This window comes from Mustela nivalis, assembly GCF_964662115.1.
Source record: "Mustela nivalis genome assembly, chromosome: 3".
Taxonomy (NCBI): Eukaryota; Metazoa; Chordata; class Mammalia; order Carnivora; family Mustelidae; genus Mustela; species Mustela nivalis.
Genome location: NC_139022.1, coordinates 148,972,098 through 148,979,627, shown reverse-complemented (window position 1 = coordinate 148,979,627; position 7,530 = coordinate 148,972,098). Strand labels below are relative to the sequence as shown.

Genomic DNA, 7,530 nt, shown 5'->3' with positions numbered 1-7,530 from the left:
TGGAATTGTTCTGTATCACACTCATGGTGGTGGATACAAACACTTCCCTTTACTCTTTGGATCTTGATCTGTATGCCTATGTAGTCAGCCTCCAAGATCTCTCCAAGAATCCCTGCCTTCTGCTATTTGCACCCTTGTTTAATCTCCTCCTACACTGTACCAGGGCCAGTCTCTGACCAACAGCACTTGAGAGGAAGTGATGATATATTACCCCCAAGATCAGATTATAAAAAAACTGGAGAGTTTCAATGAACATTTATTGAACATGATACCAGACATTGAACTGCATGTCAAAACACAGAGATTAGTAACATTGCTCAGACCCTCAGGGAACTCCCCTTCTAGTGACGTAATGAAGAAGATCCACTACAGCATGCTGGGTGCTACAGAAAGACTGGGAGGTGAAGGGAAACGGCCTGGCAGAGAGCGATCCCCGCTGGCTCCTAAAACACAGAAAGGATGTTAGTTAGACAGAGGATAGAGGTCATAGATGAAAACAGAGGGAACACACTGTTCTGGAAAATTGCAACTAGTTCAGCGTATCTGTGGAATTGGGGTAAGAAGAGAAGTTTGGAAATAGAAGAAGCAAAAGACAGTAGGGACAAATCACAGAAGTCCTCCTATGCCAAGTGGTTTGAATTTACTTTTTTTTTTCCTGAAACTGATATAGAAGTGTCTAAGAAACATATATTTTTAAGTAGAATTACACAGATTACATTTTTAAACATTTTAAATAGAAAATATAATGGTCAGATATTTGTATATAATGTACAACAATCACCATAGTAAGTTAATTAATATGTCACTATAGTTATAGAATTTTTTTCTTATGATGAATACTTTTAAGATCTACTGCCTTAGCAAATTTCAAGTATGCGAAACAGTATTGTTAACTATAGTCACCATACGATACATTACACCCCTATGACTTATTTATTTTATAGCTGAAAGTTCATAGTTTTTGACTCCCTTCACCCACTGTGCACACCCCACACCTTACCTCTGGTAATCACCAATCTGTGTCTCTGTATCTCTGAACTTGATTTTGGTTTTTAGGGGGGTTTTTTGATGCCACATATAAGATCATATAGTATTTGTCTTTCTCTGACTTATTTCACTCTGCATAATGCCCTCTAGGTTCATTCATGTTGTCACAAATGGTAAGATTTCATTCTTTCATTGAGATGAAAAGATGCCATGTCTTCAGAGCAAAGCCTAGAAAGAGCTGAAGATCATTTGCTGCCAGACACGAAAACCTCTTCATGAGAACACTTGGGGAGAAGTTCTGTCTCAGTCCTTAGTACCATTCCTGAGGAACTGATACATTTTATGGTGACTTTTGTGACTCTTAACTATGGCGGCTGAAAAATTCAGGTCCAAATTTAGAGCCTATTTCTATGACATAGAGACTACTATGCATTTCTAAACACTGCTTTAGCTGCATTTAGATTCATCTTACTATCCCATGCTTTTCCTTCCATCCTGCTGTGTCTATCTTTATCATCCTTTGATGGGGAATATATTTCTTTAAGCCCTCAGAATTCCTTTTGGAAACTTGAAATTGAAATAAATATATTAGCAGACAAACAGACAAACATGAATCCCAAGTGTTTTAATGTTGACCTCTTAATAACATCCTATTTTGCCAAGATAAAATAGATTTTAAGATTCGGTATGGCAAATCTTAGAGACTATGTAAATGTTGTTATTATAGATTTCCTTCACTACTAAGTGACTTCTATTACTTCTCAGTTTTTTATTAAGTGTCAAATCATAGTCTTTCCCTTAAGATGGACCGATGTTAGCATAATTTTACAAGAGAAAATAGTTCTTATTGATAGCTATAGATAAATCTAAGAAAAAAAATCTATCTTCTCCTTGATCTAATAAGAACTATAATTATGCATATTCTCGACTAGAAGGGGATATGTTTTGTATGAAAAAGGATTAGAAGAAAAGGCAATAAACTATACTCAAGGCTCATTTTATCACAGTGAAAGTTGAGTCACCCAGATCACACAAATATTTTAATTTTTATAATGCAGAGTACTAGAGAACCTAAACATTTTGACCAAAAAGTTCTTTTAATTAAAAAAAAGAAAATAGGAGGGGCACCTGGGTGGCTCAGTCGTTAAGCATCTGCCTTCAGCTCAGGTCATGATCCCAGGGTTTTGGGATCAAACCCTGAATCAGGCTCCTTGCTCAGGCGGAAGCCTGCTTCTCCCTCTCTCACTCCCCCTACTTGTGATCCCTCTCTCACTGTGTCTCTCTGTGTCAAATAAATAAATAAAACCTTAAAAAAAAAAGTGAGGGGGGATATAGAAGATAAAGACTTCCTGAAATTCCAATCCCAATCCTCCAAGTAATTAGAGAAAACATGCCTAATCTGATCAAAGTCCTCAGCTAGTACTAACATAAATGAATAAGTGAATTTAAGTCAATATTTTAATAAAAATATATACCATTAAAGCCAAGATAAAAGTTATCTCAAAAAACATCCTAGTACCATAATATCTGAGATTGGTATCTTTTTGTTTTTCTATTTGAAGGGTATATAGGAAAGATGCCTGGTGTTCAGAGCAAAGCCTAGAAAGGGAGGTACTTGTGATTTATCTCCAAGAAAGAATCGGTGATGGTAGAATCAAGGTTCAGCTGATATGCTAGGTTAAGAAAGAATAATGAATACAGTTTTGCTACTGACTTAATAACAGCAAAGCACAGTCTAGATTTCTAAGACAAGGATTAGGAACATTTATCTTTAAGTCATACAAGGTTTGCTCACCTGAAAGTTTTAGGGCATCTTGAAATATGATTCTTCCAGAGAACTGATCTTTATCATATTTCTATAGAAAAACCAGATGTACAGAGTTTAAGTTTCCTCCAAAGGAAATAAAAATGAGTCAGCACTTGAGACACAAAAAGCGTTTAAGACTCTGCACCCCAAGATGCTAGGACTCATTACTGTACCTGACTTCCTGTGCTAGAAGAAAACCAGCTGGACTAGTGTTTGACCCTGTACCTCCTTTAAAGAACACAAGTAGGTTCCCTGGGGTCATCAGCCTCCTGATTTCCCAGAAATTTTGGCTGAACCTGAGACCCAGAAATGGGAACTGGCATGTTTGGAGTTCTATCCAGTTTTCTTCTCTGTCTGCTGCTTTCTGTTCTGACACTATAAGGTACTCACTCCCCTGCTGACATCAGTGATATCCAACAGCATGCTTGTCTGTGCTCAAAGTGAACGAACTTTCCATGAGGCAACTGTCTGTTCGTTTGGAGATAGCACATTCTTATAATCTAGATTAAAGCATCCTCATGGAAAGAACTCTAGCCTAAAAATCACAGAGCTTCAGCTCCAGTCCTAGCTTTTACCCTAGACTGGGACAAGTTACTTGACCTCCAAGAGTTTCAACTTTTCATTGTAATTCTGAGGAAACTGGAGTAAATCAGACATCTTGAACTAACAGTTCATGGACTTGTGGAGGTGGTAGTGAGGGGAAGAGAGCTGCAAATATTCGGAAATGTTGTAGAAATTTTAAGTTGTGGGGGTTTTTTCTAAGAAGCTTTCATTGGATTTCTACAGAGGGGTTGTGACCTAAAATTCTTGAAGACCACTGGGCTAAAATACTTTTATTCTATAAACTATATTAAACATATCCAAAGCATTATGCTAGCCGCATGGGAAACACGAGATGAGTGAGGCCAAGTACTGGAATCATCAAAATCAAATGCATGATATGTTAATGCCATAAGAGAGCAGACAGTAATAAGTTTTTAAAGAAATGAGAGACTATAGCTGTCTGGAGATGAGGAAGTAGGAATTAGGGAAGATTTCAGGAAACATAGTTCATATTTGTGCATGCTAAGAAAGCAAAGCATCTTAAGGAAAGGGAATAGCATAATCCAAACATAGAGTCCAAAAAACCTATGGCTTGTGAAGCAGCAGCCTGTAGTTGGACATGTTTGGTTAGGAGATCCGGGTGTGGGGAGAAAAGAATGAGAGGAATAAAGCAGAAAGCTAAACAATGTAAGGATCTAAAAAATAAAAATAACATAGGCACAAGAAAATGGGGTCCTAGCTAAGATTTATGGTAGGTCTACCCCATGGTTGTGTCTCTCAGTCAGAGGCTTTTGATTTTGTGGAAATATCTCCTTTGCTTCCACTAGTGGGGAACATCTTACTCCTCATATTCTCCATATGCCTTCTTTTCCACTTACAGAACTACTATGTATCTATGGCTATAAACTATGTTGTTGTCTTCATTTATGTCTATAGTTGATTCTCATTATTCATAGTAACTACGGTCTATAAAGTGACTACAAACACTGAATTAGAAAATACTGAACCATTGCTCCCAAGGCAAATACAGAGTTGGGTTCCAGCAAGCCTCTGGTCAAATTTTCTTCAGCCAATCTTGTTTTCTCTATCTATTTAAAGACGCCTTTTGAAATGTGTATTGTTGACTCATTAACATTGAGCTCATAGCCAACAGCATATTTTTTTAAAGATTTATTTATTTATTTGACAGAGAGAGATTACAAGTAGGCAGAGAGGCAGGCAGAGAGAGAGAGGAGGAAGCAGGCTCCCTGCTGAGCAGAGAGCCCGATGCGGGACTCGATCCCAGGACCCTGAGATCATGACCCGAGCCGAAGGCAGCGGCTTAACCCACTGAGCCACCCAGGCGCCCAGCCAACAGCATTTTAATTCGTGCCTGAATGAAGCTGATCTAACAAACGTAATTTGTCCATAGGCACACCATACCCTTCTTTGCTTAGGGACACTGGGTAGCATGTTAGCACTTTAGTTGGAGACAGATACAAACAACACAACCACAACAAAAAGCACAAAACTGCAAAACCAGGACACTAAATACATTGTGGAAGGATACTTGTTTACAGTTTGAGTTGAAACAAGAAGGCAATGCATGCATCAGGCCATTCAAATTTGTTGCCACTCTGCACATTTTGGTCAATGGTGGCAGAAGGGCCAGAAAATTTGATTTTGGATTACAAACAAATTCTAGTGAGTAGGTAAATCTGCAAATATGGAATCTGTGAAGAAAGCCAACTCTGTCTCTGTATACATAGATATTATTCTTGCTTCTTAACAGAACTACTAAATAGGAAATTGTGTGCATTGTAAATGATGATGGTATTTGGTTGTTTTCTAAATACTCTTATTATTGTTGGGACAGTCATTTTTGCTATCAGTCTTCTAGATTCAGCAATGTTTTATATCCACACAGGAAACAGGTCCATCTCTCAAGGATAGACACTCATTAACCAGCCCACCACAGACAACTAAATTCAGAAAACCAAGATATTTCTGTATGTACAAAACTATCCAGTAAATTTCTTTGTACAAAAGCTGGTATATTTGTGTATGTACAAACTACCTGTAATCCTTTAGCTAGTACATTCTTTTTCCAGAAGCTATGCCACATGGCAGACTAAATAATACTCTGAGAGGTAGTTTGGGAAGGCTGGAACTTGAGAATTCTAGTTATATGATTTGACTGTTTACTAGTATCAAGCCAAAGGAGCCAGGCCCTTAGTGCAATGAAGAGCTAAGTATTGGTAAACATAAAGGAATGAGCTGTGGATAAAGTTACCCAAGTTCTTGCTTGGCTATGATAGCCCAGATTTTTCACCAGAATAAGACAGACAAGCATTTTTGCAGCAGTATCTTAGGAAAACAGGCTTGTTTTAAAATCACACTCACATCTCCGATTTCATAAGCTAACCTTTTTCTCAGAGAAGGTCCATAGAGAAAAAATAAAATCATTCTTTGCTACTTGACCCAAGGAAGAAGATCAATCAACTAACATGGAGAAAATGAGGGTGAGTCAGGAAGAGATGAGTTAAAAGAGAATCTGGTGGCAAAGTACTAGATTCGGGTACTTATGACTGTCCATTCCCTCCAGACTTCTACCTGGTGATAGGCAGGTGGCATCAGGGGTGACTATTACTCCCTCACCCTTTCACCTAGCCCTACCACTCTTGTCTGGAAAACATATCCCAATACACATGTCTCTCTATTCCTTACTCTTGGCACTCCAGCCATGCCGAATGCCTTTCTTCTTGATGATCCAAGCTCTCTTCTTCCCATAATTCTCTGTACTTGAAAGGATGGCCTATTAGTCGCTCAGTGAATGACTAATCACTTTCCCTCACTTCCTTTAAGGACCCACCTTAAACGTCTTCTCCTCAATTAGGCCTCTTTTGTCTTACCTGTCTGATCCTAAGGGGCCTTTGCTAGGTCCTGACTTTTCATTTCCTTCCTATACTTCTATAGGCTGAAGTCTTGCTTATTTAGATTTTCACATGGTCAATCATCTAGCTCCATCCCCTAGCATGTAAACACCATGAAAGCTAAAAATACACTTCTTCTTTCACCACTAAATCCCCCAAATCAGGAAAAGTGTTGGCCTCAAATCAGATATTCACTATTTATTGAATGAATGAATATAAAGTGTTCCTAAGTCACTCATTTTTCTTAATTATCCTATGAAATAAAGATAAATGAGGGAAATCATAGTTTATAATTACAATTTCAACCCCTGGTTGATTTTCATGGCTTTTCAAATTGAGGTCAGGAAAGTTCAGTACATAATTCTAATTGTGCTGGTAAATATAGGAAATAAGCTGTTGATGCCAGCTCTCCAAAGACCACCAACACAATCTGTTGATAAGACAAAGTTGAGTTCGCACTATTGCCATATTCAAGTCTCCACAGAGTTTTGTTGGTGGCTTGAAGAATAAGGCAAGATTGGAATTTATTAAGAACTGGCAATTTTGTGTAAGGTGGGCCTTTCAATGGAAAAGTGGTGAAGAGAACTTGAGTGGGATTGGGTAAGAAGTGGACAACACTTCATGACCGATGGAAACACAAAAAGGAGGATTTTAACAAGGGATTCAAAGAATAGTAATGTGGACACTAAGGGGTCTTTTTGGGGGAGTAGAGGGTTTAAATTTCAGTCCTCATTTTCCAAGCAGTGTGGGTGGGAGTAGATGATTTTGATTCTCAGGGGGAATGAAGTTTGGTTCATGGTAATTCCCTCTGGATCCCAGTTTCCCACAACCAAACCAAAGCAAAGGTTTAGGAACTAAGTGGATTACCTTTCCTCAACCACCAAAAGTATACATTTTTAAAACAAGTTTCCAGGAAGTACTTTGTGTATTTAATCTGAAGTAGGATGATTTTAAATGGCCAAGAAATATGGACTCCATTCAAATCAGTGCTGTTTCTGAGGTACCCTGAGGATAGCCACTTGCAATAAATTAGTAAAAAGAATTCCATTTATACATATTGATCTTTAGTACAGTCAGAAAAAATAATGTATGCAACTTAAAAATGTTTCCTTGCATTTTTTAGGTATAACAATAAAACACAAAACTTCTGAAGCAATGTAATAAATGTATAAATAATCTGCTTAATATGAGACTTATTCTACATGTATCTTCTAGTACCTAATATGGGTCAGATATTTTGTACTGTACAGAATGACTTTTGATCCAATAGCTTAGTGAAGG

The 7,530-nt window shown here is 37.8% G+C and overlaps 1 long non-coding RNA gene across 1 annotated transcript; it reads right to left on the bottom strand.

The window, feature by feature from the left end:
• Positions 1-239: 239 nt before the first annotated feature.
• Positions 240-2,843, bottom strand: LOC309861629. The gene is made up of 2 exons (XR_014310079.1): positions 2,783-2,843; positions 240-443 (listed from the first exon to the last, which is right to left on the bottom strand). It is a non-coding gene; the product is annotated as an uncharacterized lncRNA (long non-coding RNA).
• Between the last annotated feature and the right edge of the window lie 4,687 nt (positions 2,844-7,530).